The 15926-nt window shown below is 36.7% G+C and overlaps 1 protein-coding gene across 1 annotated transcript in view; it reads right to left on the bottom strand.

Moving 5' to 3' along the window:
* CRPPA (CDP-L-ribitol pyrophosphorylase A) overlaps positions 1 to 15926 on the bottom strand; it is a 407209-nt gene that overhangs the window by 16060 nt on the left and 375223 nt on the right. The gene's annotated exons all lie outside the window — the stretch shown is intronic.

Consider the following 15926-nt stretch of genomic DNA (forward strand, 5'->3'; position numbering starts at 1 on the left):
CCAGCTGCCCTAACATTGATCTTTAAACTACTTGCATTTGGCTGTGAATTGTGTAAGACTGTTGAATCACAGACCTGTACCTCTGAAACAAATAATACATTATATGTTAAAAAAAAAAAAAAAAGAAGATAGTAGGAAGGGAAAAATGAAGGGGTGGAAATCGGAGGGGGAGAAGAACCATGAGAGACTATGGACTCTGAGAAACAAACTGAGGGTTCTAGAGGGGAGAGGGGTGGGGGGATGGGTTAGCCTGGTGATGGGTATTAAAGAGGGCACGTAGTGAATGGAGCACTGGGTGTTATACACAAACAATGAATCATGGAACACTACATCAAAAACTAATGATGCAATGTATGGTGATTAACATAACATAATAAAATAAATTCATTAATTAAAAAAAAAAAACTACTTGCATTTGGAGAACTCACCCAGGTCTTTCACTGACAAACGTAATTAATGTTGGCATTATGGAGGGCAAAATTGAACCTCTTCATATGTTATTTCAAACTCGGACTCAGAAAGTGTATGCATATTTAGAGCATGCAACAAGCTTAAATGTCACTAAGAGAGCACAAATGTCAAAAACTGATCTAATTATCCCATATATGTGAAGACAGAGATTGAGACTGCCACTCACAGTTCGGCTTTATTAAGAGTCCTTATAAAACTTTCCTGTTACTGCAGGCTGTATGTCATGGTCTTTAGGTACCTGAGACCTGAACTCAGCTATAAACTGGCAGGGTCCCACAGCTAGCACAACCTGAACCTGAGTTCTGAATAGATACATACCCATGGATAGAACATCTATTAGCATGAAGAAAGACTAGTCAGATGGTTGGATGGCCGCAGGTATCACTAGTAGGGTCTTCTTCAAACATAGTTTTTCGTTGCCATCATCCAGGATAATTTCAGTGTTGCTCCTTACTGGAGGCCACTGAACCAGGATGTCGGCCACCCCTGGCTCAACCCGCTGGACTTTCAGCCTGAGAGAATCACCTGCTGTAAATCTGTAACTCACTGTTGAGGCTATGTGCTAGAAAGTTCTACTTCACAAAACAGTCACTGAACCAGGAAGCTACCTTACTACATGCACACCAGACTTTGGACCGTATGGGGCCAGTAATGCTTCAAAAGAGGTATAATCTGCCAGTTCTCTTGGATACACTCAACCCAATAGGCCAGGGGGGAAAGGGAAGAGAAGTTCAATGAAGGAGAAAGGATAAATGACTGCTTTTCCAAGAGAACTATTGCATTTTCTCATTCGTATGTATTTCTGGCTGATATCTACAATATAGCATGTGCTGGCCTCTTTCAGAAAAAAAAAAAAAAATACAAAAATGCTCCCAATTCTTTATTTCTTCCCTACCCTGCAGAGGTAGGAAAAAATATATTAATTCAGGCAGCACAGTTTCATTGCCTGATTTAGTTGATGGTATTAAATTTATAGTGACAGAGAAACAGGCTTATTAACTGAAGGGATAAGGAAAGATAAATGAGTATTTCACAATTTTGCTCGATACACCTTAGTATTTCTCTTTGATACATAATAGCTGATGTTCCCAAGATAATCAACTTGCATATTTAAAAACACTATCGCAGATATTTTATCATAAAGTAACTTATCCAATATTGAGTTAGAATTTGGATCTCTCTGACCTTCAGTCCTTGCTTTGTTTGCCATTTGTGCTCACTGTTAAGCTTCCTGCTTCTTTTCATGGAATTTATTTCTTTCCATGTTTCTTTTTACATGGCCCAATGCCACATCCAGAGGTGCCACAAAAAATAATATATCGAAAGCAAAAGAGTATATTTTTGCATATATCTATGTAGCACACTATTTTTGAACCACGATCTATATTTTTCCAGTGTTTTCCCATAGTGGGTATTTTCCTCTGGAAAAGAGAATTTGAAAAGAATAGCCAAAGCTGTCTTGGAACTTCCACTTTAAATTCAAAACAGATCCCAAAATGTCTACTGGGATATATCTCTAGTATGACTAAGAATGTGCACCTGTGATTACCTAAACCAGCCAAAGAATGGCACCATTGCTTCACATAAACGTAGTCACAGATATTTTTTATATGGTTATAGAATTTTGTCATAAATCCCATGGCTCAGTGTAGAATTCTATCTGTCCTACAGGTCCACTTTTTGCCTTTAGATAACATTTTACAGCAAAAGCCTGATGTATTGCTTCTGTCACCCTTTGACCACTAAAGGAACTTATAACAGCACAATGGGTGAATAATAAGGAGACAAAGGGAATTCTCTGCCCTTTTGGCTCAGCCCATGCATATGGTCATAATTTTCCAACTTTATGATAATAAGGGGAATGCATTTATCATCCCTCTTCTCCTTCTCAAGTTGATCCCTCACTGTTAAGTTTAGCATTTGGCTATTGCTAATATAGAATTATTAAATAATATGGAGGGTAATGAGTGAGATGGCCACTTGAGTTTCACAAAGAAATAATAAATGGTAGAGAAAGAGTCCCAGGTTTGAAGGACAAGTTCAGAGAAACATTAACCAAATCAGATGGTTATCTTACAATTTCTGAAAGTTAAACTGAAAATTAAAGATAGCTTGAGAGGTCTCAGGCTGGTTTGTGTCATCATGTTCTGCTCCAGATAAGATAAGCCAATATCAGTGCTTGGGTAACTGCAATAAAAACAAAAATTATTTTCTTCTTTAAAATTATAGACTGTATTTAATAGTCCTTTACCTGAATTATCTATATTTGCTATAACTGAGTTTTAGAGAAAACTAATTAAATAACACAGTGATTTCACTTGGATTCAATATTCTCAGTTTTAAAAATGAGGCAAGGAAAAAGAAAAACAACCCAATTTTTTTTAAATGGGCAAAAATAATGACCAGGAAGATAATCAAATGATTGAAAAATTGTTCAATGCCATGAATCATCAGGAAAATGCAAATTAAAACCACAATTAGATACCTCTAAATACTTAACAGAAAATCTAAAATTTAAAAGACTGAAAATGCCAGATGTTGGCGAGCCTATGGAGCCACCAGAAAATTCATACATTGTCAATGAGAATGTAAAATGGTACAACCACTTTGGGAAAATAACTGGCAGTTCCTTTGTAAAACTAAACAAACGTCTACCCTGTAATCCAGCAATGCTACTCTTAGGTATTTACCTAAGAAAAATGAAAACATGTGTACAACAAAAAGACTTGCACAAGAATATTCATAGCAGCTTTACTGCTAAAAGCTTAAACTGAAAACTATCCCAAGTTTTCATCAAGGGAAGAATGAATAAACAAACTGTAGTATGTTCATACACTGGGATATTACTCAGAAGCAGAGAGGAACAAATCATTACAACAACATGGATAAATCTCAAAATCATTATGCTGAGTGAAAGAACCATTACACAAATAAGTAGATACCATATGATTCAATGGAATGACCATTAAATCTAAAATGAGTAAAACTGATCTATGCTATAAAAACTGGAACAATGACTGTCTGTGGGCAGAGGGCTAGGAGGTGAGGATTGTGTTGGATTTGACATACTAATATTCTATACCTTTAAAGACATTTTAGTTACACAGATGTATATACTCATTAAAATCATGAAATGAGTGGTTGCTGGGAAGGAAGATGGTGGAGGAGGAAGATCCTGAGCTCAGCTCCTCCCATGGACATACCAAGACAACAACTCAGGTATTCAACTCTCCCTGAAAACAACCTGAAGCCTGGTAGAAGAGATCTTCCACAGCTAGTCATGGAGAGAAGGCCACTTTGAAAGGGACAGGTAGGGTGGAGATGTGGTTGGGAGCCAAACCTCCAGTGTGACTAACCACAAATGGGAGGGACATTACAAGCATGGAGGAGCAAGGATATCAGACTCCACACTAGGTACCTTGGCCCTGGGGACTTGCACTGGGAAGGTGAGTCCCCATAATGTCACGCTTTGAAAAATCAGTGGGGCTTCACTCCAGGGTCTTTAAAAACCAGTGGGCTTCACTCCAGGAGAACTGAAGGGCAATAGAAAACTAAGTCCCCACCCTTAAAGAGCCAACACACCAAATAACTAAGCCCAAGACCCAACATAGAAGCAGCAGTTTGAAAGTGCCTGGGGCATACATGAAGGAGATCTATTGACTAATTTTAGGACAAGTGCCAGAGGAACAGACATTGACAGGAACTTTACCTGGGAATGAAGGAGAAGGTGAGAACCATTTTTCTTGCCCTTCCTCAGCCTAGATAGCCAGACACTTGTGGGAGCCTGTGCTAACATTCTCCATCTACTTTGTTAGTACTGTGTGTCCCACCCCAGCATCCCTTGTGGACCTGCCCCACTGAACCTGCCTGTGCTGGCAGCTACCGCTCCAAAGCAGCTCCCATCCCCCACATCTGGCAGGCAACCCCAGCTGGGACCCATGCCCTCCAAAGCAACTCCTGCCCTGGGGAGGGGGGAAGCTAAACCCACACACCAGTGTGCCCACAGCTCCTGTAACTGAGCTTGTCAGTTGGCCAGAAAGGGAGCAAGTGCATGCAGGCCACATAGAGGACACTCCTGGAATGGCTGGTCCTGGTTACCAGGGAGGACTGGGCTACAGAGCAGCACACGACCCCTTCCATACAAGGCCACCTCTTTTAAGACCAGTATATGTAGGTGACCTATCTAATACTTAAAAACAAACATAGAGAGTTAGACAAAATGAGGAGACAGAGGAATAGGTCTCAAATGAAAGGACAAGAAAATGACACAGAAAAAGAGCTAAAAGAAATGAAGATAAGAAATAGAGTGGATAAAGAGTTCAAAGTAATTGTCATAAAGGTGCTCACTGGACTTGAGAGAAGAGTAGATGAACTCAGTAAGAATTTCAACAAAGAAAAAATATTAAAAAACCAGTCAGAACTGAAGAACACAATAACTGAAATGAAAAATACACTAGAGGGAATAAATAGATTAGAGGATGCAGAAGAATGGATCAGCAATCTGGAAGACAGGGTCATAGAAAGCAACCAATCTGAACAACAAAAAGAAAAAAAGAATATTAAAAAATCAGGAGAGGTTAAGAGGTCTCTACAACATCATCAGGTATAACAACATTCACATTATAGGAATCCCAGAAGGATAAGAGAGAGATAAGGAGGCAGAAAACCTATTTAAAGAAATAATAGCTGAAAATTTCACTAATCTGGAGAAGCAAACAGACATTCAGGCCCAGGAATCACAGAAAGCCCCAAACAAGATGAACCTAAGGAGGTCCTCACCAAGATAATAATAACTTAAATGTTAAAGATTAAAGATAAAGGGAGAATCTTAAAAGCAGCAAGAGAAAATGAACAGTTACAAGCAAGAGAAACATCAGAACGTTATCAGCCGGTTTTTCAGCAGAAACACTGCAAGCCAGAAGGAATTAATATGATATATTCAAAGTGCTGAAAGGAAAAATACCTATAACCCCAAATACTCTACCCAGCAAGGTTATCACTCAGAATTTAAGGAGAGATAAAGAGTTTCCCAGAAAACCAAAAGTTAAAGGAATTCATCACTTCTAAATCAGCTTTATAAGGAATGTTAAAGGGAATTCTTTAAGTAGAAAAAAAAAGGCCACAACTAGAAGAAAATTATTAAAGAAAAGAATTTCATAGGAAAAAGCAAAAATATAGTAAAGGTAGTAGAATAATCACTTATAAAGCCAATGTGAAATTAAAATGCAGAAGTAATACAATCTACAAATATACCTACAAAAATTAGTCAAGAGATACAAAAAAATGAAAAGATGTAAAAATATGACATATACATAAAACATGGAGGGAGGAGGGAGTAAAAAAATGTAGTACTTTTGTAACATGTTTGAACTTCAGTGACCATCAATTTAAATTAGACGGTCATACATATACGATGTTGTATGTGAACCTCATGGTAACCACAAACCAAAAACCTATAATAGAAAAATAAAATAAAATATGAAAAGGATCCAAGCATAGCACTAAAGAAAACCTTTTAACCACAAGGAAGAGAGCTATAGGGATTATAAGGAACAGAGAAGAACATAAAAACAACCAGAAAATGATTAACAAAATGGCAATAAGTATGTACTTACCAATAATCACTTTAAGTATAAATGAACTAAATGTTCCAATCAAAAGACATAGGTGATTCAATGAAGAAATAAGACCTATCTCTATGCTGTCTACAAGAAACTCACTTCAAACCTAAAGACACATATAGACTAATGGTGAAGGAATGGAAAAAAGTACTTCATGCAAACCGATGGAAAAAAAAAAAAAAGCAGGGGTAGCAATACTCATATCAGACAAAATAGTCTTTAAAACAAAAACTTCAACAAGAGACCAAAAAAGGTCATTATATAATGATAAAGGAATCAATCCAACAGGGGAATATAACAATTGTGAATATCTATGCACCCAACATAGAAGCACTTAAATATGTAAAGCAAATATTAACAGACATAAAGGGAAAAACTGACAGCAATACAATAAGAGTAGGGGACCTTAACACCCCACTCACATTAATGGACAGATCATCCAGACAGAAAATGAACAGGGAAATAGTGCTCTGAATGACACATGAGACCAGATAGAGTTAACAGATATATACAAAACATTCCATTGCAAAACAGCAGAATACATTTTTTTTTCATTTGCACATAGAACAGTCTCCAGGACAGATTACATGATAGGCCACAAAACACATCTCAATAAATTTAAGAAGACTTAAATCATATTAAGCCTCTTTTCCTACTATAACAGAATGAAATTAGAGATCAATTATAAGGGGAAAAAAACAGAAAAAAAAACTGAAAGAAACATAAACATGTGGAGGCTAAATAATATGTTATTAAACAACCAATGGGTCAATAAAGAAAACAAAGAAGAAATGAGGAAATACCCGGAGATAAATGAAAATGAAAACACAATGGTCCAAAATCTTTGGGATCCAGCAAAAGTTCTAAGAAGGAGCTTTACAGCAACACAGGCCCACCTCAAGAAACAATAAAAAAATATCCAATAAGCAATTTAACCTTACACCTAAAGGAACCAGAAAAAGAAAAAAGCCCAAAGTCAGCAGAAGGAAGGAAATAATAAATATCAGAGAAGAAACAAATGACATAGAAACAAACACACAAAAACCATAGAAAAGATCAATGAGACATGAGTTTGTACTTCGAAAAGACAGACAAAATTGGTAAACCCTTAGCAAGACCAATCAGAAAAAAAAAGAGAGAGAGGACTCAAATAAGATCAGAAAGAAAGGAGATGTTACAATTGACACCACAGAAATACAAAAATTATAAGGAATTATTATAAAAATTATATGCCAACAAATTGGACAATCTAGAAGAAATGAAATTCCTAGAAACATGCAACTTTCCCAGACTGAATCAGGAAAAGAGAATTTGAACAGACCAACAGCTAGTGACAAAATTTATTGGTTATCAGGAAACTTTCAATGAACAAAAGTCCAGTATCAGATGGCTTCACATGTTAATTCTACCAAATATTTAAGGAAGAGTTAATACCTATCTTTCTTGGGGCGCCTGGGTGGCTCAGTTGGTTAAGCAACTGCCTTCGGCTCAGATCATGATCCTGGAGTCCTGGGATCGAGTCCCACATCAGGCTCCCGGCTCAGCGGGGAGCCTGCTTCTCCCTCTGACCCTCTCCCCTCTCATGCTGTTTCTCTCTCTCTCTCTCTCTCAAATAAATAAATAAAGTCTTTTAAAAAAATACCTATCTTTCTCAAATTACTCCAAAAAAAGAATAATGGTTCCAAATGTAATCTATGAGGCCAGCATTACTATGATACCAAAATCAGAGACACTACAAAAAAGAAAATTATAGACCAACATCCCTGATGAACACGGATGCAAGAATCCTCAACAAAATATTAGCAAACTGAATTCAAAAATGCACTAAAAGGATTATTCACCACAATCAGATGGGATTTATTCCAGGGATGCAAGGATAGTTCAATACATGCAGAATCAATGTGATACATCACATTAACAAGATAAAGGATAAAAACCATGTGATCATCTCAACAGATGCAGAAAATGTTCTGATAAAATTCAACATCCATTAATGATTAAAAACTCTCAACAAAAGTAGGTTTAGAGGGAACATATCTCAACTTAATAAAGGCAAATACACATGACAAACACAGCTAACATCATACTCAACAGTAAAAAGCTAAAAGCTTTCTTCCTAACATCAGGAACAAGACAAGGATTTCCATTCTCACCATTTGTATTCAACACAGTACTGGAAGTCAGAGCCAGCAATTAGACAACAGAAAGAAATAAAAGGCATCCAATTTGGTGAGGAAGATGTTAAACTGTCAATACTTGCAGATGACTTATACTATATAACTGAGGGTTACTGGAGGGGAGGTGGGCGGGGGATGGGCTAACTGTATGATGGGTATTAGGGAAGGCACTTGTGATGAGCATGGGGTGTTATATGTAACTGATGAATTGCTAAATTCTACTGCTGAAACTAATATTACACTATATGTTAACTAACTAGAACTTAAATAAAAACCTGAAACATTAAAAAAATAAAAAAATGAGACGACCTGAAGAGACATTTTTCCAGAGAAGACATACAGATGGCTAACAGACAGGAAAAGATGTTCATCATCACTTACCATCAGGGAAAGGCAAATCAAAAAAACATGAGATATCATTTCACAAGAGTCAGAATGGCCGGTATCCAAAAGACAAGAAATAACTTGTGTTAGTGAGGGTGCGGAGAAAAAGTAACCCCAATACACTGTTGGTGGAAATGCAAATTGGTGCTGCCACTGTGGAAAACAATATGGAGGTTCCTCAAAAAAACTAAAAATAGAACTGCCATATGATCCAGTAATTCCACTTCTGCATATTACCTGAAAAAAACAAAACACTAATTCAAAAAGACCTATGCACCTCTATATTTATTGCAGCATTATTTACAATAGCCAAGATACGGAAGTAACCTATGTGTCTATTGATAGATGAATGGATAAAGAAGATGTGCTAGAATGGAATATTACTCAGCCATAAAAAGAATGAACTCTTGCAATTCAAGACAGCATGGATGGACCTATAGGGTATTATGCCAAGTAAAATAAACCAGACAGAGAAAGACAAATACCATATGATTTCACTTATATGTGGATTCTAAAAAATAAAACAAATTAACAAACAAAAAAGCAATAACAAAGAAACAGGATCATAATATAGAGAACAAACTGGTTTCCAAAGGGGACAGGGGCACAAAATAAGTGAAGGGAATAAAGAGATGCAAACTTCCAGTTACAAAATAAATAAGCCACAGCGATGAAAAATAGAGTATAGGGAATATAGTCAATAATAGTGTAACACTCTTGTCATGGTGAGCATTTCATAATGTATATAATTTTCTATCATGAAGTGGTACACCTATAACTAATATTATATGTCAACTATATTTCAATTTAAAAAAATCATCAAATGATACACAAGATTTGTGCATTTTACCTTACATAATATTTACCTCATCAGAAAAGTGAATAATACTGAACTCTAGTTGATGATATGCATATTAAGTGTTTTGAGGTGAAGAATATTGATTATCCTCAGCTAATTTTAAAATGCATCAGAAAAATTAGATGGGTAGATGGATAAAGATACCAATGGATAGATAGGTGAAAACTGAAGCCAGCAAAACTATAGAACATAGTGCTGATTACCGGTATTCACCATGTAGAACTTTTAAATGTTATGTACGTTTGGAAATTGTCATAATAAAATATTAGACAAAAATCAGGCAGATATTTTTTCCTTTCTTCACTTGCATTGCTCCTGAAAACTAAAAGTTAAAATGAAAAAAACAAAAACAAAAGAAATATTGAATATAGCTGTCTCTAAGTAAGGCTGTTATGTTCTCCTAGCTATTTGGCTTAAACCAGCATCCCCATGATTGTTTAACATGGAAGTAAATGATTTTCTTACCCAGAAGAACTCTGTTCTCACAACAAAGATCACAGAAAATAATGAGGAATGCGGCTTAGCCAGGGAATGTGTGATGAACCTGGCATACAGGCATCCATACCTACACCACGCCAATGGGCAAATGGCAGAAGTTCTATATATAGGAGTAGGAAGACCTAATGATAAAACCCAACACTAAATGATAAATAAGGCTTTGAAGTCAGGGGCATCTAAGTTGGAATTCAGGCTCGCCTCCTATTAGCTTTGTTTCCCTGTAAACATTATTGAACCTTTTATTATTATTATTATTGATTGGTTATTGATTTTATTAAATCTTGTTTTTATCATTTACCTAATGGGGGACTTACTGGCATGTACCATTGAGGGTCATTCTGGGGAATAACAAAGTACTCTGGGTATTTTTTTAAGATTTTATTAATTTATTTGAGAGAGAGAGAGAGAGAGAGAGAGCACAAGCAGGGGGAGGAGCAGAGGGAGAGGAAGAAGCAGACCCCAAGCTGAGCAGGGAGCCTGATTGGGGCTCCATCCCAGGACTCCAGGATCACAACCCAAACTGAAGGCGGACGGTTAATCAACTGAACCACCCAGGTGTCCCCAAAGTACTATGGGTATTAACAATTACTATACACATTCACACACATACTCATACCTGGGGAAGAGAGAAAAGAAAATAAATTACCTTTGATGAAATTTAAAGAAAAGTTTTTGAGCAAAGGATTTAATGATATAATAGGGAGCTAGAAAGTATTGAACTACACAGCTCCTAGTTTTTCATTTATTGTTTTTTTTCCCCCCCACTGTGTGGGTTGCAGATTTTTCCCCCCTTTAATAGTGAAGCGGTGACAGCAATGATTATTACTAAGTACAGGTTTGAATGAAAAGCCACACTATGGAATATTTTAGTTTCCCTGAAAATCTTCTCACAACCTTCTCATAAATAAATGGGGTTAGAGTGAAGGAAACTGGGCTAAATCCCTCCCTTACCCTTTGGACTGTTTCCAGATCATTCATCATGGACACAGAAGGATGGGAGCTTCTCTTTGGCATATATCTTATGGAGGTCTGGCAGGGTTAAGGGAAAGAGACAAAGAAGCCTATGCTCAAATATCCTGGGTATTTTTGCCGATCTACTGAAAAAAAAATGCACAGCATTCTTTTGTCAATAAATCCTCCATGTGCTTACATTGGAGGTGCTGAAAATTGCTTGGATAGATCAAAATTGTATCTGGAGCATTTTGCAGATCAGTGTTCTGACAAATGAAGTTGAAAATTTGTATCTCTAGATCCTATAGTCAACACACTCTGAGAATTGCTAATGGTTTTTACTGGATTAGAATTGACTAGCTCTTCTGATTTGAGTGGTATCCATTTCAATTATACCATTACTTCCCAGGCAAGGAGAATGATCTTGTGCAGGGGCACTAAGCCAACTTGAGGGCAAAAATATCCTGGTCCCAAGGAAATTATGCATGGTGTGTAAGGGTCACAAAATCCATGACAGATTGTTCTGTGCAATGGCTCTTAAGTCTGCTTAGGATTCCATGTCCTATTTTAAATCTTTGAAATGAAATTTCATGCCATAGGTTCTCCATGAGAGGAAAGGTTAAAGGAAAAAAAATAAAGACTAAAGCCAATGCAAGACAGAACACCTTTTATGGTATGAATGGCTCTTAAAACTCTTTTTCCTTTCCCTAAAAAAAAAAAAAAAAAAGTTTTATTGTTAACTGTTTCATTTTGGGGGTATAAAATTATTTATGGGGCTTAGAGTAGAAAGCCACCATGCCTTATCTTTTCCTGGCTCCTATTTTTGAAAAAAAAAAAAAATTGCCTAATTGTGGTATGGCAAGACTTTAAGTAAAAAGTGCATTTTATAATTTCTTTAATTAAACATGATCAAAGTTGCCCTTAGAGCACTGAAATGAGCATTTTCCTAGTGATGTGGCACTGTCTATATTCTTTTAACATGGCCATTGGCTCAATGTCCATGTTGTTGGTTCAATAGTTCCTTTTCTATGGACGACCAAAATTTTCCATTCTTTGAAACCTAGTGTTTTACTATATACAGATGAAACACACCTGTTTCTGATATACAACCACTTTCAATTCTTGTTAGCTGTGAAAAATTCATGAAAAGGAAAAAATCTGTGTTCCCCATGCTGGTATAAAATATAATTTGGAGCTTCACATTGTTGATTAAAAGAAAAAAAATAGCAAGCGTCTACTACGTGCAGGGAGGCTGCCATAGAATTCAACAAATCTGAAAATGTTTATTGAGCACCCACTCTGGGTCAGGCTCTCTTGCATGATCTAAACAGTAGGTGAAGAAAACAAAAACAGAAACAAAAACAATAATAAGTAATAATAAGTAGGGAAGAAAGGAAGTAGAGAGTCCTGAGGGCAGGAAGACTTTTAAGTAAGATGATCAGGGTCCCCTGTATTTGGAGAAATAAGATTATAATGGGGAAATCTGAAGAAAGATTGAAGAAAGTGAGGGTGTAAGCATTGCAGGTCTTTGGGGGAAGACCCAGCACAGGGAGCAACAAGGGCCTTGAGGTAGGAGAATACTGAACACTCTTAAAGAAAAAGAAAGGAGGCCAGTGATACCACAAGTAAATGCCTGAGGTGGGAAGCACTAAGAGATGATCACATAGAGGAAAAGGGCATCAAATTATGTAGGGTCTGGTAAGCCATTATAAAGACTTGGGGTTTTACCATGAGCAAGATGGGATCTTTTAGAAGAGTAGAATGAGGGAAGACAGTATCTAAGTTTTAATATAATACCTCAATCAGTGTGGTTGCTCTGCTGAATATGTGTACGCTATGGGATGTGAGAGCAGCAGGAGAGAAACCAGTTAACAAGCCACTGAGTACCTCAGATAAGAGATGATTATGGCTTGGATGAGGGTCATAGACATGGAATGGTGAGAAGGGTCAGATTATGAATATATTTTGAGGATAAAATGAGCAGAATTTGTTGAAAGGTTGGATGAATGAATTGAGAAAGAGACGAATCAATGATGATTCTAAGATATTAGTTACCATTTGCTAATGAAGGGAAGATGGGATGTAAAGCAGATTTGTGGGAGCAGCAAATTGGGATTTCTGTTTTGGACACATTACATTTGAGATGCCAAATAAAGATGCAAGTGAAGATGATTCCTCATGAAGGTAGAGACAACCATCCGGAGTTGAGGGTAGAGGTACAGGCTGGACATACATATTTGTGTGCCATCAGATGATTCATACATATATGGAACCGTAGGCAGTTAATGGGTTGAGGGCTGAAATGACAATGAAGTGAGCAGAGCCATGCAGCTGTGGACCAAATGTCGGATAAATAACTAACACTTAGCCATTGCAAGGTTAACTGTTGCTGTTCTGTTAAGAGTCCAGACCAATGAGCCAAAACCAAAAACCAAACAACCAACCAAAACAAACAAACAAACAAAAACCCATAACCCCCCAAACTAAAAAGAAATGGCCATTGAGGACGGGGGGGGGGGCGGAATTGAGAAAGCATGAGGTCCTAGAAACCAAGTGAAAAAAAATTAAATAAAGATTATATTTTGTGATATATGCAAACAATTCTTTAACTTATAAAGAAGATAAAAGGATACAAAAATATTCCACATTTAGTATAGTAAGTGGTAAGTGCTACAAAAGATTTTAAAGCCAATGTTGAAAGGTGGGTGGAAATGTGAGTGGTGGAAGGAGAGAAAGAGAGGAGATTTATATTAGAGGGCACATCTTAGAAGTGCTGAAAAGTGAAAACACAAGGTGTATTTGAGGTATAGTGGGGAGTTCAAGCGAGCCTGGGAGCACAGAGTGCATAGCCCATTTTCTTCATACTTCTGCGGCAGGATTCCTGGAGTCGAAAGATGTTCAGAATTTGCTGCATGCGTGCATGCATGCGTGTGTGTTTACCAAATCTCCAGAAACAATGGATATAAGAAGTCAACATAATATTGAAACCTACTTTATTTTCAATCCTTTACCCCCAATTGAACTCTCAGCTACCAAATTTTGTGTTTTCATCTGTACATATAGTAATAGCTATGTAAAACATCTCTATCTGTTTAGCGTCTATGGAGTGCTTGTTCTATGTAAATTCTGATGAAAGGAAAAAGAGGCATCATTTTTGCATAAATATGCAAAAATATTCATTGCAATGCAAGTACTATGAGCCAATTATGGAGCTGGGAGGGAGAAAGTAGAGAAATATGAATAAGATAAGGCTCACTCTCTGAACTGTTGCATAAATTTATTAGGACAGTCTGCCTTAATAGTTGGAAAATAGAAAATTCATGCTATAGATTCGTGGAGTTTGGCCTAGCATAATCTGACCTATACTCCATTTGCTCTGTGGAGACAGAGAAAGCTCTCTTGCCTACAATTGCATACAAAATTCCAAGGATAGCAGTCATCATCTCTGGGGTCAGAACATCTCATGGCATTGAAGAAAGGAAAGGATAGAAACAAGGAATCACACAAGATTTTATTTTTAGTAACAGAAAATAATATATTCCATTCCTCCAAGACGAACATGGTAAATTTTCTTACAGATTGGTTAATGTGAATTTTAATCTTAGGGCAAATTTCACAGGTATTTTCCCCATCTTTGTATTCCCAGGGGCATAGTGGGATGAACTGAGTCAGAGGACCTATTGTCCAATTCAAACTCAGACACGAATTCACCCCTTAGTCTCTTTATAGCTCAGGTGTCTCATTTGCAAAATTAAAATGAGGATAGTGGTGTAAAGTGAGAAAGAACACTTTGGAGTCATACAGACTTAGTAGTTATATGTTATTAGGCAAGCTACTAAATGTCTGAATTTCAGTTGTTAAACAGCAAATTAGAGAAAAACAGATCCTATGCAATGTTGTCAAGAGAATTAAAAGAGATCACGTACAGAAAATTTCTGGCACATAATAGACACTCAATAAATGTTCATTTCCTTCCTTCTTTTAACTTGAGCATTTCAGTTCCAATATAATGTCAAGACTTAATTCTAGAAAAAAATTAGAAATTTTAGAGTTTTAGAGAAGAGAAATTATAGAGTTTTAGTACTATTAGCTGTTTTGAAATATTTTTTTAAATTTGCATCCAGTCTGTCTTAGAGCAAAAAGACAGCTTCTATCTTTAGGGTAAAAATAAAGAACTTACAGAGAGCATGTACCACAATGAACAGTGAGAGAAAAAAAAAAAAAACAAACCTGATATTCCTCTTGAGAGAAGTTTTAAGATTATTTGGGGGGAAAATAGAAGGAAAGAAGGGAGGAAGGAATTTAGTTGATAGTTTTAGAGCCTGTAAGTTACAAATTAACCAGGTAGGAGAACGGTTTTTGCTGTGTCGCCCTCCCCATTAACATGGGTTAGGTGTTATGGCTGGCCTGACCCAGTCATCTTCCTTTTTTCCAAAATGGAAAAAAAAAAATTTTTTTCATGAAAGTGAGAATTTATTGCAGGAACGTCAGCTCAGGTGAATGAGTCTATGCTCTATGTAAAAGGAAATGTATACTTTACTACTTTGACCTTTCTATATTTTTCATATTTTGTCTGGCTACATATTGCAACCATTCCTTTCGGTTAGCAATTAAAGTCAAATTTGCAGCTGCCTTTACAAAACCAAAGCTTCCCTCCTACAAATGAAATTTTAAAAGTCCTCTTGTTTGATCTCCGGTATCATACAATGTGTTATGTGAGACATATAAAATACCCCAAGTATGAGGAAACACAATAGTCACTGTCCCTGAGCACCATCCATCACTCAATGTCTTAGTTTGTCATACAGTATAAAAAATAAATGAAAAAAAAAAAAAGAGGAGGGGAGAGGTAGCAATAATTTAGGCCTGTCTAGAAAGTTTGGTACTGCTGCTCCAAGTATAGGGAACCATTTACAGGAGAAAAAAACATAACCAGAGACTATGTAAGTATGGAAGATGAGATCA

The sequence above is a fragment of the Halichoerus grypus genome, chromosome 12 (assembly GCF_964656455.1).
Source record: "Halichoerus grypus chromosome 12, mHalGry1.hap1.1, whole genome shotgun sequence".
Classification (NCBI taxonomy): Eukaryota; Metazoa; Chordata; class Mammalia; order Carnivora; family Phocidae; genus Halichoerus; species Halichoerus grypus.